Source organism: Schistocerca piceifrons, chromosome 1 (genome assembly GCF_021461385.2).
Source record: "Schistocerca piceifrons isolate TAMUIC-IGC-003096 chromosome 1, iqSchPice1.1, whole genome shotgun sequence".
NCBI classification, from domain to species: domain Eukaryota; kingdom Metazoa; phylum Arthropoda; class Insecta; order Orthoptera; family Acrididae; genus Schistocerca; species Schistocerca piceifrons.
Genome location: NC_060138.1, coordinates 1173951036 through 1173973653, shown reverse-complemented (window position 1 = coordinate 1173973653; position 22618 = coordinate 1173951036). Strand labels below are relative to the sequence as shown.

General features: G+C 40.6%; 1 pseudogene; it reads right to left on the bottom strand.

Annotated features, from left to right (window-relative positions):
* Positions 1-18278: 18278 nt before the first annotated feature.
* LOC124727520 lies at positions 18279-18396 on the bottom strand (annotated as a pseudogene).
* Positions 18397-22618: the final 4222 nt, after the last annotated feature.

Here is a 22618-nt window from a genome sequence, read left to right as displayed (position 1 = left end):
TACACCATATACAGAAAAATTACACAGACATACCGTAAACAACCAGCACCACCATACAAACGAAGGTGACAAACGCCGTACAAACGATAACCTCTGCATTCCTATAAGTTTTTTTGTCTTGAACTTAATTTGCACTTAGTGTAACGAATATCAGCTTTCTTCAGATGTGAATAAATGCAAGATAATACTCATTATTAAGAGTATCCAGTTACAAATTGTGGTAAATAAATTATGGAAAAACAATAGACGCAATAAGGTAAAGAGAATTTTTGTGTGAAACTTACTGACAGATTCAAACTATGTGCCATGCTGGGACGCGAACTTGAAACCATGTGATCAGTGGGTGATGCTCTTACCGACGGACTTTTTTCTGAATTATTTTTAATGACATTTTAAGCTCCAATGAAACAAACTTCACATAACATACTAAGAAGAGTATGCAGTGGCGGTTTGTGCAGTTTATTTTCTGTTTTTTCTTTTTTTTTCTAGTGGGTTTATTAAAAGACCCAGATCGCCAGACATTATTTATTACCATTAAGATTCTCAGTCACTTAGGCTTACGCAGATTCCTGCAGGTACATAATTTACATTGTCTATTATCTGCACTGACTGACTACATATATTAAAACAAAGGTCATAGTATGAACCGCAAAGTAACTGTAAACTGTTCTGAATATTCGTGATGTTTCAGACAAGTTTGTATTATTGCACCAAACATCACAGAATTATTGTGTTTCGTGTTCAACAGTTCACATGAACTAATTTTCACTAGGGAATGTATTGTTTGTATTTAGCAGCAGCCATACATTGTGACCGTGGCCGATTGGAGACATGTTTAAGAATTGTAATTGCCTTCAAATTTTGTCCTTTGATGGAGAACGATATTGGGTCTCTTGATCTAGAATGAACAGTAGTTAATTATTTTTGCTGATTATAGGATTTCACACGTGATAGTAAAATATCGTTCTGTTGAACAACTATGTTTTAATAAAAGAAGGTTGGGGTTCTTAGGGATGATTTAAGTAACTGTCATAGTAGATGCACAAGGTGCACTTCATATTGTTGTTCCAGGTAAATAACATAAAAATGCTAAAAATGAACAACATAATAAATGCTACCAGGAGACACACATACCTTACTATGAAGGCTTGATTAAATAAAATCTTTTCCGGTTCCCAGCGACATCAATTGCTTTAAATTCAGCAATCTTTCACCGTATTCACCTTGCTCATAATCAGGTCATAACAGACTGCCATGTCATTGATGGCCTCATCTTCGTATAGCCGTGCTGCCTGTTTTAACGTCACTGATGCTCGGTCCATCGCCAAAACATAGGAATGTTTACCTCCTGGCTCCACTGCGCCGACCACCGCTGTCTTTAATATTTTATTGGTGGCTGTCAATCAGCAGCTGCGAAGCACGTTTTAAGAACAGAAATAACCAGTCGTTAGTTGCAAAAGTTTTTAATGAATTGTCGTCTTGTCTTCTTGTCATTTTTGTGTACGAATTTATATGCTTGATTAACACGTGACATTAGGTCTCAATGGTGTTAAAACTATCAGTCTGTTGGTGTCATACGTCTCGTGGTCTTCAATATTTTCGTATGATGTGAAGAGCTTTGGTGACTGTACTGTAGAAGAAGAAACTGAGTAGCACCGTGGTGTATTGGGTATGTATACTAAACTGCTGCATGGAGAGTTGTGAGTTCAAAACTCATCTGGACTGTACAATTTTAATTTCTATATTCGGTTCGAGTACATTCTAGAAGTGCCCACAAATGTAAAGAATCATTGTAGTGGAATGTTCTGTAGCTGTATATATACTGTATATGTTCTGGCCGGAGGCAGTTCGCTCCGCACTCTAGTATGTGCAAGTGCTGAATAAACCTTCGTTAAATGAAGATATTGTTCGTCATTCATCTAGTTACACCTTCTTCTACGTGACAATATATTCGCATTTCTGTTACCTTTTACCTGTTTGACAGTACGAGGTGCATTCAAGTTCGAAGGCTTCAGATTTATTTTCTAATTAACTACTCACCCGAAATCGATTAAACTGGCGTTACTTCTCGACGTAATTCCCTGCAGACGTACACATTTTTCACAACGCTGACGCCATGATTCCATGGCAGCGGCGAAGGCTTCTTTAGGAGTCTGTTGTGACCACTGGAAAATCGCTGAGGCAATAGCAGCACGGCTGGTGAATGTGCGGCCACGGAGAGTGTCTTTCATTGTTGGAAAAAGCCAAAAGTCACTAGGAGCCAGGTCAGGTGAGTAGGGAGCATGTGGAATCACTTCAAAGTTGTTATCATGAAGAAACTGTTGCGTAACGTTAGCTCGAGGTGCGGGTGCGTTGTCTTGGTGAAACAGCACACGCGCAGCCCTTCCCGGACGTTTTTGTTGCAGTGCAGGAAGGAATTTGTTCTTCAAAACATTTTCGTAGGATGCACCTGTTACCGTAGTGCCCTTTGGAACGCAATGGGTAAGGATTACGACCTCGCTGTCCCAGAACATGGACACCATCATTTTTTTAACACTGGAGGTTACCCGAATTTTTTTTGGTGGCGGTGAATCTGTGTCCTTCCATTGAGCTGACTGCCGCTTTGTTTCTGGATTGAAAAATGGCATCCACGTCTCATCCATTGTCACAACCGACGAAAAGAAAGTCCCATTCATGCTGTCGTTGCGCGCCAACATTGCTTGGCAACATGCCACACGGGCAGCCATGTGGTCGTCCGTCAGCATTCGTGGCACCCACCTGGATGACACTTTTCGCATTTTCAGGTCGTCATGCAGGATTGGGTGCACAGAACCCACAGAAATACCAACTCTGGAGGCGATCTGTTCAACAGTCATTCGGCGATCCCCCAAAACAATTCTCTACACTTTCTCGATCATGTCGTCAGACCGGATTATGTCAGCCCGAGATTGTTTCGGTTTGTTGTCACACGATGTTCTGCGTTCATTAAACTGTCACACCTACGAACGCACTTTCGACACATCCATAACTCCATCACCACCTCCTTCAACTGTCGATGAATTTCAGTTGGTTTCACACCACGCAAATTCAGAAAACGAATGATTGCACGCTGTTCAAGTAAGGAAAACGTCACCATTTTAAGTATTTAAAACAGTTCTCATTCTCGCCGCTGGCGGTAAAATTCCATCTGCCGTATGGTGCTGCCATCTCTGGGACGTATTGACAATGAATGCGGCCTCATTTTTAAACAATGCGCATGTTTCTATCTCTTTCCAGTCTGGAGAAAAAAAATCGGTGGCCTTAGAATTTGAATGCACCTCGTACTATGTAAAAAATTTTCAAGAAGGTGCGTGTACTCTTATTGTTATTAATCTGCTGTTAAATGTGATCCAACGCTGGTAATGACTAAATTTTTATTCTGTTCCTATTTTTTGTAGGACTGTCATCCATAGTTTGCTCGACAGTTGCTTCCCGATGAAAGCTTAATTGTACGTTCTTCGCAGGATGGCAAATTAACTTGCCAAAACTAGTCAAGAAGTTAATTTAGTAAAAATCTGTGATGCTGACTACTGATTATTTCTATTCTTAAAAACGCTTTCTTTATCGAGAGTCCTTGAGTCTTTTGGGCACGCAGATCACTGGTTTGATCATTGCTGATGAATTCTATGGCGTAATGTGCCAAAGGCACAGCATCAAATTATCTCGGCCAGAAAGCTAGAGAGATCATCAGGTTACTTGGGCTGACTGATGTCGTTCACAGGTGCCATTCCTCCCTACCCCGGACTCTCTCCGTTCATGACCCGTTCGTTATCCATGGGATGTGCCTGCTGCGGTGGTAGCAGTAGTGATATATCGGGGAGGGGGGGTGGGGCGAATGGTGGACCTCAGTCTGCGCCCTGCCTTTGTCCTGCTCATATTTTGCATCTGCTCCGTTTGGAGAAACTACGGGGTCTGGTTCTATGTTGGAATGAGCTGAAATCCTTATCCCCGTTGATCAACTTCCTTTGTAGCTGTATGTCGACGGCCTTTTTGCGTTTATAGTACCGAAAGAAGTAGGTATATTTCAAAATTTTTCTTTCTTCATACCTAATTTTAGGCCTGTCCTCTGTCTGTGTTCAGCAGTTGCTGATTTCGTTTGCAGCTGGAGGTCGGTCGCCATTTACGTTCAATGCAGCTTTAGCTTCCGTGCGAATGCTATGTCCGACGTGTGCTTATCCGCAGTATCGTGGTATGTCTCATATACGACGATTCCGTTCTGACATCATGCTTTGCTGACCCTAGAAGGGTTCCAGTCACGGCTGGCGGGCGGTATACGCGAATTATCCTTGTAGACTGGATCTAGCAAGGAAAGTGTTTCTGAAGAAGAGAACTTTATGAACATCAAATATAGATTTAAGTGTCAGGAAGTCTTTTCTGAAAGTATTTGTATGGAATGTTGCCATACATGGAAGCGACACATGAACAATAAATAGTTTAGCCAAAAAGAGAATAGAAGCTTTCGAAATGTGGTGCTAAAGAAGAATACTGAAGATTAGATGGGTAGATCACGTAACTAATGAGGAGGTACTGAGCAGAATTAGGGGGAAAAGGAATTTGTGGCACAACCTGACTAAAAGAAGGGATCTGTTGGTAGGACACGTTCTGAGGCATCAAGGGATCACGAATATAGTATTGAAGGGGAAGCATGGAGGGTAAAAACTGTAAAGGGAGACCAAGAGATGAATGCACTGCGTAGATTCAGAAGGATGTAGGTTGCAGTAGTTACTCGGAGATGAAGAAGCTTGCACAGGATAGAGGGGATGGAGAGCTGCATCAAACCAGTCTCTGGACTGAAGACCACAACAGCAACAACAACAACAACTGAAATAACAATGAAGTCAGTCTTACTCGGAACTTGGAAGCGTACAGAAGAACGGACGCAGACTCCGAGTTAATTAGTTAAAATAGTTTGATTTTGGAAGAAAAGTAAGCAGAAGAACATAGAACTTTATACAAGACGATTGCTTCGCCAGTGTTGCAATAGAATACCGAAATTTCGACAAGAAATCGAATTCTGAGACTTCATGCATAAGAGGAATCGCAAGAGATAAAGATTTAGAAGAAAGGAGGAATACGAGAAATAAGAACCATCTTTCAGGATCCAGCACATATGACAACAGGAGGCTGAAGTTAATACTACATCGAGAACAATACAAGCAGAAGAAATCTCGACATGAAAATTCAAGTACGTTCTAGTTTGTTCAAAAAATGATTCAAATAGCTCTGAGCACTATGGGACTTAACATCTGTCGTCATCAGTCCCCTAGAACTTAGAACTACTTAAACCTAACTAACCTAAGGACATCACACACATCCATGCCCGACGCAGGATTCGAACCTGCGACCGTAGCAGTCGCGCAGTTTCGGACTGCAGCGCCTAGAACCGCTCGGCTACCGAGGCCGGTGTGGGTGTGTATTAATACCATAAGAACAGAAAAAGATAATACGATCAGAGTTTTATTACATCTTAATTTATTACCAGCTTTAAGACAAAACGATCAGCGTTTTATCTCATCGTAATTTATTACCAGCTTCAAATATTTTTCCGCTATCTGTAAACATATCACTTAAGGGAGTGTGAGAACATTACACTTGTGTTTAAAATGTCATCTGTTTGCTATCATTTACTGGAACAAATAACTTTGCAATTACTAAAGTGTTTATTTTCTATAAATACTTTTGAGTGCAATAGAAAAAACAGAATCACAAAAACCCGAAGGAAGCTAGAACATATCACGACATATAACAGAAACAGAAAAGTCTCCCTTTTACGTTATAATTACTTTTGAGTCTCAAAGTTTATCGCAAGTGATCTTACAAATTTCTACCTGACGCACTGTTCTTGTGAATCTTTGCACCTTAGTACATACAAATACGTTAACATACCATGTTCACTATTAACTTCAGTCAGAATATGTTGCAGGGTATTGACCATCCAGTACATATTAATAAAGCACTTTTGTTTACTTGTTCTTAGCTTTATACCATATCAGATGAAATCCACAAAGACGCTTTGAAGAGATAACAGTTGATCCTTTTAAGTAGTTATAAGTCCTTGTATGTATAAGTGCTTGAGAGTGTGTGTGTCTTACGTTGCCCGTTCTACAGTAGATCGAAGTAGGAGGACGCTAGCAGAGAGTAAATTCAGCAGAGAAATCCATTTAGCGTTGAATTATTATTTGCTTCGATTGAATAACGTTTAAAGGGCATGCCATTTCAAACTACTAACAGTTCGGAGTGCTCAACATTAACATTGCAAGGTACTACCATGCGAACGATTTACAACAACACGTGAAGCTTAAGCACCTGCTTATTACAGATAGTGAGGAGACGGTGCTACAAGCGTCATTCTGATAGGTAGCAGAGGTGTTTGGGTTATACGAAAATTGTTGGAACCACCTTAACATCTTAACTAGCTCAGCCTAGTTTAGGTCTGGAGTTAGGACCCGTTTCACGCCCGGAAGCGCATCATTTTTGGGCGGTCGCTATAGGCATTTTTCTTGTAATTTTGACACCAAAATTACCCCACCTCAAGAGCTTGTCACAGAAAAAAAAACGGTAGTATCCCGTCAGACAGGATTAAAAAAAAAAAAAAACAGAGAAAAGTTAAGGTGGTAATTTTAATGCATCAAGTGTTGTACATAGTCTCACCCACACGTTCACACAACCGTGTGGATATATCGAAAAACTCCTTCTTTGGGAAGTTGTTCAATTCGCTCGTCACATTCACCCCTTCTTTGATCTTGTCGAATCAACAGATACTCATTGTGCACTTTATTCATTGTATGGAAGGTTCTTATTGACAACATCAGGTCTCGTCATCCGTGATGACGTTTCTATAAAATAAACGTCCGCGTTTTTCATTTCAATCAAGTTACGGCAGGCGAACATGTCGTCGCTTTTGTCCAGGAGTCAAGATGTACGGGGTAAACTTTGCTGGCACTTTTCCCGGGATATCGTAGGCGTCAACACCTCACGTATTCACGCCGGCGTTTCTCCACTGTACGCCCGTTTATCCGACATAATAATAGGCAGTAATAAATAATATTTTATATAGGGTGAACCTTCACTCCAACAAAAAAATTCATTGGTTGTTCACGGTTATTTGATACAGGGTGTCTCAGAAAATGTACTAACACTTTGACTGTCCGTAACATGCTGACGTTTTTATTTCTTCAGGTATAGCTAATGGAACAGAATGGCATGTGAACAACTTAGCTTTGAAGAGAGAAAGTTTGTTCTTAAGTGTTATTGGAAAACTGGAAAACGCCACGGAAGTGCAAAGACGGTTGAAAAGGTAGTTCGGTAATCCGCCACCAACGCACCGGACCATTGCTCGGATCGGAGATGAATCTGAAGCAAATGGAAACATTGATAAAGTCAACAAGAAACGTTCTCGACGACCACTGACATACACCAGCCATAGAAAAGAAGAGCAGTTGCCGGAAACCCTCATTCGATCCCCCACAGAAATCTCTACGACAAACGACTCGGGAACACACGTCTCAAAAGATAGAGCTCATCGCATCTAGAAGCGTCTGCGCTGGAAATTCTATATACCATAGATAATCCATGCTCTCAATGACGACGATCCAAACCGAAGCGCTCAGTTCTGTGAATGGTACTCACAAGACATACGGAAAATCAAGGATTTCCACACAAAATTGCCTGTAGCGATGGGACCACCTTTAGATTAAATAGCACAATTAATGGCTATAATTGGCCGGCCGCTGTGGTCGAGCGGTTCTAGGTGCTTCAGTCCGGAACCACGCGGCTGCTACGGTCGTAGGTTCGAATCCTGCTTCGGGCTTGAATGTGTGTTATGTCCTTAGGTTAGTTAGGTTTAAGTAGTTCTAAGTCTAGGGGACTGATGACGTCAGATGTTAAGTCCTATATCGCTTAGAGCCATTTGAAATATTTGAATGGCCATAATTGTACCTACTGGGGTCCTGCAAATCCCCATGTTACAGCCGAACAATATTTAAACTTACCATGGGTAACAGTGAGGTGTGGGATCTCACCATTGGACATTATAGGACCATTTTTTGTAACGAAACTGTCGTGGTGATAGGTACCTAACCTTGCTGCGGGAGTACGTCGGTCCACACATTGAGGATGTGTTTGGTGATGACGGGATTTACTTTCAGCAAGATCGAGTATCTCATTATCGTACGAAACCCAGAATAACTGGTGCACTGAAATTAGAAATTGAACGACAATGTCGCGAAATTCCAATAGAGTTGTGCCGTGAGGTTTGCGTTTAGCGTTATCAGCTTTGTCTGGACAACGACAGTCATCAATTTGAACATTAGCGAACATGATTCCGTATGTACATTTTTCTTCTGTGATTCAAGCCTCTGAACTTGTCTCTATGTTCGTAAATAAATTGTTTATATTCATTCAAAATGTTCGTACATTTTTTGAGACACCCCGTATTTTGGTATGAGAGGCACGTTTCCTACGTTGGTTCGTTATAGGTAATAATATAATTGTAATTTTTCGGTTTTTTTTACCTCTTTTGCCTTTGTTTCTGTCAAAATACTTTCAGATCAGTGTGAGACTGTTATATTCAATTCACATAACGTACAACACAGAGCGCAGAGAAATACAACAAGCCTCAGACAGATTAAAAAGTACTGTGGTGTGGTTGCTGTCACTGCGGGAACAGTAAACCATAGCGTTGCTCTTCCGCTCTTCCATTGCCTTCCGTGAAACCATAGACGAGGTGCATACCGGCCAACTAATCGGCAGTGAATATTTCTGTACTGCCGTGTATTATTTTTTACAACATCACTACTGGGAAAACAAACCTAGAGGATTACTGAATACAATTCGAGGGCGAAGGGTAAAGTGGGCATTATTTTCGTTAAAACCAAGCATCGTGAGCGAATGGAGAAAGCTTGCTTCCAAGAAAAACAGACTGTGAATTCCGTCTAAATCTGCATTGTCGCACAGATATTTATAGGGTAATACAGGTAAACATAGAAATGGAACTAAGAAATACAGCGGATTGCAATTACTCTATAATGAGACACTGGAGGCTATAGATGCCTTGTTAGAAAATATCCCTGAAGAACCTTCCGAACTTTCCCGGTGCGGTTCGGCCGCTTTGAGTATTTCGCGGACCTCTTGAGCTGTATTTTTACAGGGGTCATACAAGCTCCCAGTATTTTTAACCATTTGACTCTGCTGAAAGCCCAAGAAGGTTTTTTAAAAAAACTTATATTTGTTGGAAATAACGGATGACAACAGCCTAACAAAACTGATATTTGATTAATAGCATAAAACTGGAATCGAGAATTTAAGAAGAATGTATAAATAAGGAATATGAAGAAACAAGAAAACTAATTGAGAGAAAAAGATGCCTTCAAGTTATAAGTAGCCCTGGGTAGGACCAGACTAATTACACGAGAGAAATGGTTTTTAATGGTGTAAGAAGAGAACAAGATGAAATATTAAAAGATTAACGGACAAAAAGAATACACCAAATGAGATATAACTAAAATTGTTGCAGTCCTAATATTGTTGTAGCGAACAAAGCAGAAAGTAGAATTACTTTCACTCGTCTAGTTCCTATAGTACTTCAGGAGTTACTACAGAAATAATTCTAAATATGTCACAGGAAGATCAGTAGTGTTTTTCTCTCTTCTTCAAGGAATGGTTGCCAGTCGAGACCAACACAGTTCTCTTTCAGAATCGGATGATATTTTTAGAGCAAGGGTGTTCAAAGTTTAAATACGGTACACATCGTTGATAGCCCACAGCGATTCAGACGCTAAATCCTTGCTTGTAGTCGTGTAATTGAATTCTTTCAACTCCTGCAGAAACATTGGACGCCGAACGCATACCACGTCTGATATGAGTGTAGCGGCACGTACAGGGGCAGCTACTGCTACAAGAATTAAAATCGTTGTGAGGTTCGTTAAACTAACATTCAACAATTATTACATCTGTAAATACTCAGTTATCACTGCTGTTTGTGTCACAGTGTGTTTCGATCTTTCCACTTCGACCCCAAACTCCAAATGACAATATTGTAATAAACTTATGCCTGTGTTATGGACGTAAAAATGTAACCAGTATTTTTATACTGAATATATCCTAAGTACTAATTTTGCCATATCATTTGATTACCATAAATATTTCACGAATGTAGGTTATACTAAGACTTCATGAGCCACAACAAATTCCGGGAAGGGAACTAATTACATGTGACGTCTGACGAAGTACCATCTCAGGGCACCCACTTTTCATTGCATATATTAATGACCTTTCATCACTAACCTTACAAAAGGGCAGGGATGTTTGGTTTTCAGATAATACAAACATTGCAAGAAGTAGAAAACAAGAGAAGTTTTAAACGACAGGTTCATGAAATTTCCATGGCCATCAAAACTTGGTTCCTGGCCAATGCTTCGGACAAAACTTTTGAAAACACTACATGCAGTTCACATCTTGTAACACGTTATGTCCCCGTATGTTTCCAAAATACACTGGCATGCATATAGGAGAGACATAATGAGAAGAAACCTTCGTGTTACTGTGATAAAGTGTGTCATGTAGCCGAGACAGATAAGGCCCGTCGTAAATTACAGAAAGGCACCCACGTACACCCTCGCCATACATACTCAGAGAACAGTATAAAACACAAAATGGTAGAACAGTGAAAAACACAGAACAAATAAACCACATAAAAGACTTATATAATGCAGATACAGCTATGTTGGTCTCTTTTGATGTGGAAAACATGTGCTTCACAATACCAGCCAAAGAAACAATCTAGATAAAAAATAAGAGTTAGATACAATCAGTTACCTAAGGAACATATAACAAGGATAAACACAGTCCTTCACTTAATTACTGACCAAAATTAATTTGCGTTCAAAAAATAATTTTACCTACAAAGAGAAGGATTTCCCCTGGAGCCCCAATTTCAGGAAAGTTAGCAAATATCTTCATGAAGAAAGAATTTTTCCGAAAATAGTACCAGGAAAATGCAACATAGTGTATTGGTGGAGAAACATTGGTGACATCGTCTGCTCGCTGGATGAACAAGGAAATAATATAGAATAACTACATGCAGAGATAAACACATTAAACAAAAACATAAAGTTCACCTAAGAGGCAGAACAAGCAGGCCAAATAAACTTCCTAGATATATCCATCGCAAAGAAACATAACCATCACTCATTCAAAATTTACGGGGAAAGCACCATAACGGAAACAATATTACATGAATCATCTAACAAACCACAGGCCCAAAAAGTATCTGCCCTTAGATATGTGATCCACGCATTAAACACGGCACCACTTGAGAAACAGAACTATAATAAGAAGCTGGACATTATTATTCAGACAGGAAAACATAACGGATACCAAGAATCCCTCGTAGTAAAAGTGAAGAAGAAAACCCAGAAAAACATTAAAATAAAAACCAAACACCACACAAATCCAGAGACCCACAACACTTACCACAAGCATAAACACCAACATCACCACCACTGCACAGCAAGGGAACAACACAGAAACTCAGTAGACAAGCTGGTACATACTCATATATAGAAACAAGCTGTCACACAGAATCGAGAACATCCCCAAGAAACAAAGAATAAAAATGGCATACCAAAGAAACAGCTGTACATAGAAATGTCTAAGGAAGGAAGATCACACTCATGTGTACAAAAAATGTGGCATTTACGAACTCCGGTTACGCTCTATACTCAGGACGGATAAGCAGACCTTTGGAAATGGAACACAGAACAGCATGAAAATATGACACTAGCATTAAACATCTGCAGAAAACCTCAGGAAAGAAGACAAGAAAACCACCACCTTACCAAAATAGAATAGGAGATGAAAATAATCAGATTCAGCAACAAGAAAAGCTCCGAAATCTACAGGAGAACTTTCAAATCAAAAAAGCAATAACTGAGACGAAACTCATAATAAATTACCAAACAAACACCTGCAACCAGACGATTTTTAATCTAATAAAACGTGTTGTAAAGGAAGAACAGCCCCCTACACACCACAAAATAGTATCACAAACCAAGCAGTAACCCATCCTAGGTTATCCACCACTCTACCATAGTGAAGCAATAATTTACGCACACAACAGTGAAGACATGTTAGCTGCCTTGGCGCACACTCACTCACTCAGACACACACACACGCACACGCACACGCACACACACACACACACACACACACACACACACACACACACACTAGTTGGAAAACACAGAGCGACAGCAAACGCTCCCAACGCTAACAAAACAAACCAAAGGCGAACGCGTCCCGCAGTAGAAAACCAAAACGCACGAAATGACGAGATGACACCAGTTCCTCTTAACTCAGAAACTTGAATATTTAGTGCAGTGAAAATGCATTGTGATGAATACCCAAAACATACACGTGGAAGAACAAGAAATATGCAGCAAACAACAACAAAAAAAAAAAAAAAAATACGAGAGCAACGATAAGAATGAAAATTTTTATAGCACTGAGTAAATCACGCGAGATGTTCATAATCGTAGCAGACAAAATTGTATGAGAAAAAATCATGTTGTTGCAGTGACCACTGAAGATGCTTGAGAATAGCGCAAAACGCATCTGGTATCAGTCAAACTTTCATTACAGTTGCAAAAGACGCTAATTAACCTATACAACTTGTAGGTGTAAGAAAACCTAATTACTATTCTTCGCCCAAGAACAGTTGCCTTTTCGCGGTAAGCCAAGCGTAATAGACTATACCGTCACTGTTTGGTATCCTAACATATATTTGTTGCTTTCGGACCAGAGTTTATTCGCTTTATTGAGAGGACACGCTTCCTTACGAAATAAACCAGACCGTGTGCCTAATACAAACACCTGTCCCCTATACTTTTCAAATATTAAAGTTGTTCGGTTGAAAATTGCCACTTTGACATAACAATAGCACAAATAAAATTACTTTGTTTTATTGTCTCTACAGCACGTGACACACTTGTCTAACAACAAGTGAAATCGTCCAATCTTGTATTAACAGTTAAGCTTGTTTCGCATTCATAGTGAAGTAGCCGTTATTACTTTTCCACATGAATCAAGCCGGTAATCACGTCACGAAAGCCTTTTCATTTACGTTGTACTATCAATACTTTCGTCCACGTAAGTTATCGATCCACAAACTCGATACTACTCGAACCATAAACCTTAAAATTAATCCCGCCTGCCTTCCGTGAAATAACAGTTACTCGAACATTTTTCTCCTACGAGTCGACGTAAGACTTTCAACTCTTAGCTACACTTTCTAGCAGGTTATTGATAGTATTTATCCGCGACGCGATTCTACGTGACAGCTCCGTTGCGGAAGCACAACGACTCTACTGCACACAACAAGACGGCGTATGATCACTGCAGCTGGAGCGAAGTTGTCGTTATACAGCAAGACAAAGCTCTCACCAGAGAAAAGGCGCACTCTGCTCCGAAAATTCCAGAAGCCAGCGATAAGTAAGGAGTACAATATCGCTACTTCGTAATATCGAAGACAGCAATACTCCTTATATTACCGTATTACGTATTTATGTCTGCAACATTATAAATTCACAACATTTGGTATGTCGGATATCCGCAACTGAGATCTTTCTAGATTAATTATCATTATAAATTCACTTGGGAGGAGCATGCTACAGAACTGTTGTTGCACCTAAACAAAATTTGATTTTCAGTACATACGCTGTTAAACGTAGGTCACATAAAAATAGCAAAAAAGCTACCATACTTACCTTACTTTCATTCCATAAGTCGCCCGCGATCATTTTTTGTGGTAACTCATCAAGCCAAGCTACAGTTTCACGACTCCAAAAGCACATAAAAGGAGTTACTTTTGGTGTGAAGAAAAGAACATTCTGCTGAGGCCTGTTCAGTAAACATGATGCTAACTACGCTTCCCAATGTATTTCTTCGTTAATATATCATAAATTTGTACGACTTTTCCAAACCAACATCTCAATCCATGGAAATAATACTAGAAAGAAGAATAATCTCCATAAGCATTTAAAGTCACTTACTTCTCAATATCTTTCTAGTAGCCATAAAAAGAAGTCCTGCGAGCAGCCAAAAGGATTAACTGCTGTCCAACTCCTATTCCACTGAAAAATTTCTTCGGACAGCCAGCTGATATATAGTTTGTTTGTAACGTCACAATAGGTTTCGTAACATAGTTAAAATCAGTGTTATAATATGTTGCTATCAGCTGATAGACATTATCAGCGTAAATTCAATTAGTTTGCGTAATTAATGAACAGTGAAATAATATCAGCCCCAAATTACATGTATGTAGAAACAATATGGATCAAAGTCTTTTATTCTCATTACAATATGCAAGTCCTGTGTCCCTATTTACATTTCCCCACCTCTCCTTAAAGTACGTGGTCAGGTGTGAATGTTTTGAGTGTGGTAGCAGACGAACCAAAGATGTAGTGGGTCTCAGAATCTTCTACCAACTTCAACACAGTCAGTGGAAGTCAAATAGCAGGACCAGAGGTGCGAAAGTCTAAAAAAACGTTTTCTTAGCAGAGGTTGGTCATGGACTTCCCCCAACACCTCGCGCTGCTCGAGAGAAAGAGCCGCGCAACGGTTACGAGGAGTTTTTATGGAAGATAGGTAAGTGACCAGACGTTCCTTCAGAACGCTGCGTCGAAATCAGCACAAAGGTATTTTAATGTTTTGTCCGTTATAATTATCCGGGCTGTTATGCCGTGGCCGGTTGATGAATTCTGTGGTGATTCCCAACGTTTCGTCTCCGACTGCGGGAGACATCTTCAAGGGGGTCCGTAGATCGATGGAAGGTCCAACATACACACTGGCTCGCTACTGACTGCCGCTAAATTCCGTGTCCGCGCGCCCCCGCGCCGCGGCGTGACGTCACGTGTTTTGAAAACGTCAGTGCAATTGGCCGCTGTCCGTCGCCGTCGATCGCCGTTGCCATCATCCAGTAGTGGACGGGTGGTACACATCTTCTTTAACACCGGCATCCATATACCGTTTAATTTGACGCCCTCCTCCTTTCGGTTGAAATTATTTGGGTTTTTAGCGATTTCGATTGCCTTCCTGTAGAGCCTTTCGTAATATCCGCTCGTGGCCGCTAGTACTTGCGACTCCTCGAAACGAATATTGTGGTTCCCTGGCTGGAAAGCATGCGCCGCAACCGCTGATCGTTCCGTTTCTCCTCTTCTACAATTTCCCTTGTGCTCTTCCAAACGTTTAGAAACAGTTCTTTTAGTGGTACCCACATAAACATCACCACAGCTGCATGGGATCCTATACACTCCAGATTTTTCCAATGGTTTGCGAGCGTCCTTGGCAGGCTTGAGGTATTCCTGTATCTTCCTGGTGGGCTTGTAAATTACGGTAATATTCCGCTTCGTCAAGATCCTCCCTATTCTTTCCGATACATTTTTAACAAACGGCAGGAAAACCTTAGATTTTGCAGTAGCCTGTACGTCAGTATGATTTCTGCGTGGCTGCCTCAACGCACGTTTTATTTCGGCGGACGAATATCCGTTCTTCGTTAGTGCATTGTGGAGATGTTCCATCTCAGCGTCGAGCAACTCAGGTTCACAAATATTTCTAGCTCTGTCCGCTAACGTCTTGATAACACCCCGCTTCTGTTGTGGGTGGTGGTTCGAATCCCGGTGCAAATAACGGTCCGTGTGCGTGGGTTTGCGGTACACTGAGTGGCCCAAACTACCATTTTCGTTTCTAAAAACAAGCACATCGAGGAAATGTAATTTGCCGTCTACCTCCTCCTGCATTGTAAACTGAATTCTCGAGTTTATACTGTTCAGATGTTCGTGGAACCGGCTTAGTTCCTCCCTACCATGTCTCCACAGCACAAACGTGTCATACACGTATCGCAACCATACATTTGGTTTCTTGCTGGCAGTACCTAAGGCCTGTTCTTCGAATTTCTCCATAAAGAAGTTGGCAATTACGGGACTTAGGGGGCTTCCCATAGCCACGCCATCCGTTTGCTCATAAAACTGTTCATTCCACTTGAAGTATGTGGTCGTCAAACAACACTTAAACAGTTCTAAAATATCGGCAGGAAAAATTCGATCCAGCTGTTCCAGTACATCATTAAGTGGAACCATGGTAAACAGCGATAGCACATCGAAGCTGACCAATATGTCCTCCGGCTGGACCACTATGCCATTCAATCTGCTGATGAAATGTGTCGAATTCTTTATATAAGGGTCCGAACGGCCCACATGTGGTTTTAACAGCGTAGTCAAAAACTCTGCTAACGAGTAGGTGGGCGAACCAATGGCACTTAGTATCGGTCTTAACGGCACATTTTCTTTATGAATTTTGGGCAATCCATAAAGCCTCGGTGGTAGCGCAACCGAATTGCAGAGACCTTTCTGTACACTCTCTTCAATGGACGACTTTTTTATTAACCGTGACACAGTTCTGAGAACGTTGTTAGTGGGGTCCTTATTCAGCTTCCTATTTGCTTGCGGATCCAGTAGATCAGTAATTTTTCTCTGATAGTCGGCCACATCCATAACCAACGTTGCGTTTCCTTTGTCAGCTAGGAGAACCAAAATACTATCGTCGTCATTCAGGAGTTTTAAAGCCCTTCTCTCACCCACAGTTATATTACTTTTCGGCGGTTTTGCATTGGCTAATATTCTCACTGTTTCTATACGGATTTCTTTAGCTGTTACAGAATCCACACTGCGAATTCCTGCTTCTACACTGGCTATAATTTCTTCCGTGGGCACAAAACGCGGACTAACAGCAAAATTTCCTCCCTTGGCAAGCACAGATGTCTCACCGTCAGATAACGAACGTTTGGACAAATTGATAACGGTCCGGGAAATGTTTAAATATGTTCAATGTTAATAATTTATTTATCAGAAGCGTTTTCGCAATTGTTTAATTAAGAACCATTTATTGATTTTTGTTCAATTTATCCGATAAAAGACTAATCTTCTCAGTTCAAGATTTCAGTTACGACCCGCCAGGTGGTGCATAGTTTCAAACTGCAACCGCCGAGAAAGCTAATAAAGGGAGTTGTGGCCAGTTTTTGCGATTGCTGAACATTTATGCTAGCGTGTGTCGATGTTTAACAACTTATTGAAAATTTAGTACCGGGTGTAGCTTTTCTAAGATGAATCGCTTCGTATTCAAGCACTTCGCGCTGGAGATAACAGCCACGAGTCCTGCTCGATGCCAGCCACTGTACATGGAAAATCTACATAGAGAAATAGTTACGATATTTGCATTTCAGTGATAACTTATTGCATGTGTATATATCAGCATAGTAGTAGTGACCACGCGCTCTCCAAGATTTTCCGTCCCCCCCACAGGACGATGCAAATCAAAGGCAACACGGCTTGTAAGTCAAAGGAGAAATAATCTACGTACATAGTTAAAAAATCTTTGTTCATAGTTAAATAAAAATTCAAAGCAGAATTAGTGAAATGTGTATTCAAAAGATTGTTAAGAAGTAACTTTGTTAATTTTTGTCTAATGTTGGTTAAAATAAAATTAACTTTGTTTTTCGAAGTAATTTCCGTTCTCGCTTTGCTCGTTTAAACCGTACCTAAGAAAAGAGAATCATATTAATCACGCTGCTCCTTTACAAAAATTATGGGCACAAGACTAGATTCGTGCAGGACGTAGTTTTCCCTGACCACCCTCAAAATTACAATTGCGTTATCCGTTGCGACCACAAATTCAATCGATAAGATTGTACCCTGAACTTTGATGGGCCTAAACATCAGTTCTAAAGCGGGCAGAATGGCCAGGGAAGGTTACGCTGCCGAGAAAGAAAAAGTGTACATAAGATCCTTCCCCACAGCAGGCTTATATAAAAATGAATAAAAGTAATCGCTGCTGATACAATTAAGCACACTCCCTTCTCGGCCTGCCACAGACAGGGAGAATTAACGACATTTACGATCTAAATACTAGTCGTTGGGAGCTTGCATGTTAATGATGTAAAATAACGTGAAGCCTACAAAAAAAATCTGACTTCTGCACGTCTTCAGTACAGTAACGGGTTCATTGAAAGTATGGTTTGCAAACGAATTTTCTGTTTGATGATGCGGAACTGTAAGAAACTAAACTCGTCCCGCACAGGCGTCACTGGATGTGGATATGCGGTCAACACACCGTTCTCCCTGCCGTATGTCAGTTTTCGAGACCGGAGCCGCTACTTCTCAATCAGGCAGCTCCTCCGTTTGCTTCCCAAGGGCTGAGTGCACCTCGCTTGCCATCAGCGCTCGGCAGACCAGATGGTCACCCATCCAAGTGCTAGCCCAGCCCGACAGCGCTTAACTTCGGTGATCTGACGGGAATCGGTGTTACCACTGCGGCAAGGCCGTTGGCCAAAACTGCAATAGCCTAAGCAATATTGTACGCACCTCATGGAATTGTACATTAACACGTTTTATGGTAGTTACTGTTTTAAATGAACATATCTGTAAGATTTGTTTCTAATTATTCCACATCCACAAATAGCATTACACTTGGGATCTGGGCTGGGAACATTAGTATATCTCTTTGCTTTTTAAGTATGTATTATGTATCCTTGTTTTGTGACAGGTTCTACATTCTTAAAAATCTCTACATTCTAGATCTATGGAAGGAAAAGTGTACGTAAGCTAATTTAAGAAAGGAAGAAAGAGACGTGTAGCTTTGTTTGCTAGGTGACTCTGTGGGTTATGTACAGCCACCTAACCGGAAAGCAGAGAGTATCTGATTATAGATAACTGTATCATCTGCGGAAAGTGATAGGTAACTATTAGTATTATCTGCCAGGTCTTTAATATACGATATGAACGGCAAGAAGGCTTCACACTTCCTTTTATTCATAATCTGTAGACGCCTGTCCATTCGAGGCAAAAGAAATCCTCAAATACAAGTGTGGGCTTAGAATCAATAGTCGTTTATTAAACATTTAAAATACCAGAGTACATCCGAGTAAACCAAACCCAAGCCCTTATCCTCTAGCAGTAATTAATTTCAAATTACAAATGACATAACAAAAACAATTGTTCGCCATACAGTAACAAAATAATATGGTCTACGATGTGGACAACATAATTTATGGCAAAAATTTATCCTAAGTCCCACTTATACTTTACAAGGATCACCGAGATAAAATAGCAGCTAGTGGAATGGCTCACGAGAATGACCTACAGTTCACTATAGGCAGTACCTCCCCCGTATTCCAAACATATAACAGACAGGACAGCACAATCTACACACATATACAACCCACTCTAGAACCTGCATGGAAAATGCATGCACAAGCAACAGCTACAATGACTTATCGCTAACACACAGTTACGTCATAACAATTTGTAACGTGACCAATTTTCTCCGAAACTGTCCGTTATCATATTTCAGAGGATGATATACAAATTCCCTTGACCAAGGAGTCGTTCAGTTACACTGCTCCGTAATTGCAGATCTGTGTTAATATAGCCAATAGCTATTTTCATGTCACTGTTTCCATATCTTCTCTCATAGCACCGTGGAAGTTTCCAGGAGTTGAAAGCTTTCAAACTGGCTGCACCAGATAGGAATCCTATTAAGAGGAACTGGCCGTCATAGAAATGTGGAGTCCTAGGCGTCTATTAGAAGAAGAGGGATTTTCACGAAAGCTGGTTTTCAGTGGCTTCGTTTCATGTATCTGGAAAGGTAAATCATCATAGCGTTCCACATAAGATTGTAGGATATCTTCGTGATTAGCCCTAAAATGCCGTCTCTGGTGCCACGTTCTCCTCAAAAGATTATGGGCCACTGGTTTCTGGTCCCTGAATATGCTGCTCAACTACAGGAAGACAGCGGAAACATCGTTTTTCAGCAAGACGGTGCTCTACCACACTTTCTTTTAGACGTTCGTGATTATCTTAGTGCCGAAGTGTGTCAGTGTAGGATTGGACATGCTTCCCATGATGACTCTCCTTCATTGTACCCCTCAGTCACCTGACACAACCCCTTGTGGTTCCTTCTTACGGGGTTACGTTAAAGATGATGTGTTCCCGTCTGCAGTGCCACTTAATGTGGAAGAGTTTCAGGAAAGGATAATACTGTCTGTGATATCGAGCATGGAGTGTTTGGACTCATGCGGCAAGAGTTTGACTGACGTGGTAGCCACTTGCCGCGTCAAAAATGTCGGCCTATTTGGTACCTATAATGTGTATTAACAATTTAGAGAGATGCTCTATTTACTAATAAGTGTCTATTTTTGGTCAAATATTAAACAGAGCGAATACACGACTTCCTAGAAATCAGATAATGGATTTTTGTCCGAATTTTCATAGACAAACGAAGAGTGAGTATGAACACATGAAATGTGAAATTAATCGGCATGTGGTCCAGTTTCGCAGGGAAGTGACTGTTAAAGCTTTTTTATTACTTAAAGCATTAATTCCTTGACAGTAACTAGCGTAATCAAGAAAAAACTTAAATCCTAATTTGGGGGAAATTTTTTCTACGAATTTGTAGGATGGAAAATTGACGAATGGGCTATCAAATTGACTATCGTAATGTATAGTTTTGCAAAAATAGATTAAAGTAATCAGGGAACTCACAAAAAATTTAATTAATGATTGGAGAAAAACTGAAATATTGCACGAACAGCTGCTTCTAGCTATGTAAATGAAGTACTGAAAGATCTCCAGTCACAGAATAAACTGAAGTTTCTCGCTGTTCTCCTGATCTATATACTCTTGCTGATAATACAATACCGATAGTGAGTTAAGCCTTTTTGGCCAATATGTCATGCTTTCTGAGCAAAATATATAATTTAAAAAAATATATAGAAAAAATCAGTCAAATCTTTTGTCGAATGATTTAATTAAAAGTAGGAAATAAACACGCAGTTGTGCGGAACTTGAGTACAAATGTAACTTTCGCTTAGTGTGTCACTGCCAAATAACTTACATCTGTGAAACTTCGTTCTGAACAAAAGAAATTTGTTAACATTGAATATAGATTTAAGTGTTAGGAGTGTTTTCTGAAAGCATCTTTATGGAGTGTAGCCATGTATGGAACTGAAACATCGACGATGAACTGTTTAGACAAATAGGGAATAGAAGTTTTGAAATGTGGTGCTACAGAAAAATGCTCATGATTAGATGGGTAGATCATATAACTAATCAGGAGGCACTGAATAGGATTGGGTAGAAAAGAAATTTCTGTCAAAACCTGACTATACGAAGGGATAGGTTGATAGGTCACATTCTGAGACATGAAGGGACCACCAATTTAGTACTGGAGGGAAGTGTGGGGGATAAAAATAGTAGAGGCAGATAATGGGATGACTATAATAAGCAGATTCATAAGGTCGTAGGTTCCAGCAGTTATTCGGAGATGAAGAGGCTTGCACAGGATACAGCAGCATGGACAGCTTCGTCAAACCAGTCTTCGGATGAATATCACAACAAGAAGATGAAAATTGGACCCTACATGTAAATAACTGCTACATTATTGTAAAGAAGGTAATTGAAAGAAAAACGTTATGGGAGGAACAGAAAGGCGACTTTTATTCTAGGACAATAATGATACTGAAGTCACAGCGATCTATGGTGATACCCCGGACATTTCAAAGGGCGTAACATGATTCGTAATATGGTATGTGATCACCACGTACTGCATGCTGTGCACAAGGTTGGTAAGAGGTTGTTTTGTCAGGGGTTCTGTTCCTCCGCCACGGTGACTGATAACTTGTGCATGGTCGTTGGTGCAAATGGACATGCAATATGTCTCCCAAACGAATCCCACAGGGGCTCGATGGGATTTATGTCGGGGAAACGGGCAGGCCATTCCACTCTCTGCATATCTTCTCATTCCATCTGCTCTATTTGATGCGGACGCGCATTGTCATCCATGAAAGCGAAGTGAGGGCCGAATGTATCCCCGAAAAGAAGGACATGTCACAATAACATTGACCGTGTTCAAAGATTTAGAATTCAGAACGTGCAAGCTTCATTATGCCTCCCTACACCTTAACACCTGCACCACCAGTACGGTCATATCAGCAACGATCGTGGGTACATTATGCCTTTCCCCTCTCATCATATGAGGATACGTCCAGTACTGTCGAACGCGATCGTTTTGGTGGTCCAATAGTCATCTCTACTCGTCTCCTTGCCTATTTCTTTCACCTACAATCTGTATTATACTGCAGCAGTTCTTATTATGAATGTTCCAAGTTCCATCGAGCTGTGTTTCTTGGCAGGGGCACGTCATATGGAAGTTACGTCTGGAGATCAGTGTAGGTTAGAGAAACATTTGACTCGTTTGAAAGCATCTGTGGTCAGTGAGGTACCGATTGAGAATATAAAGTTCAATCTTCAACTTACAAGGGTCCCTTTACACTGTAAGTCACGGATTTTGATGCGCTTCAAATATGTTGTAGAGGCACTTACCCTGAGTACCTGGCTATCCGGTTTTTTAGCGACGGGCCTTGACAGTTGAGAAAATCGATTTTTAAGTTTATTGTGCGCTTTGTATACCGTAACATTACATACATTTTGAGCAAAGGTTTGTACATTCTCGATTCATGGGGAGGGCAAACCGATTCAACTTTATACAATAT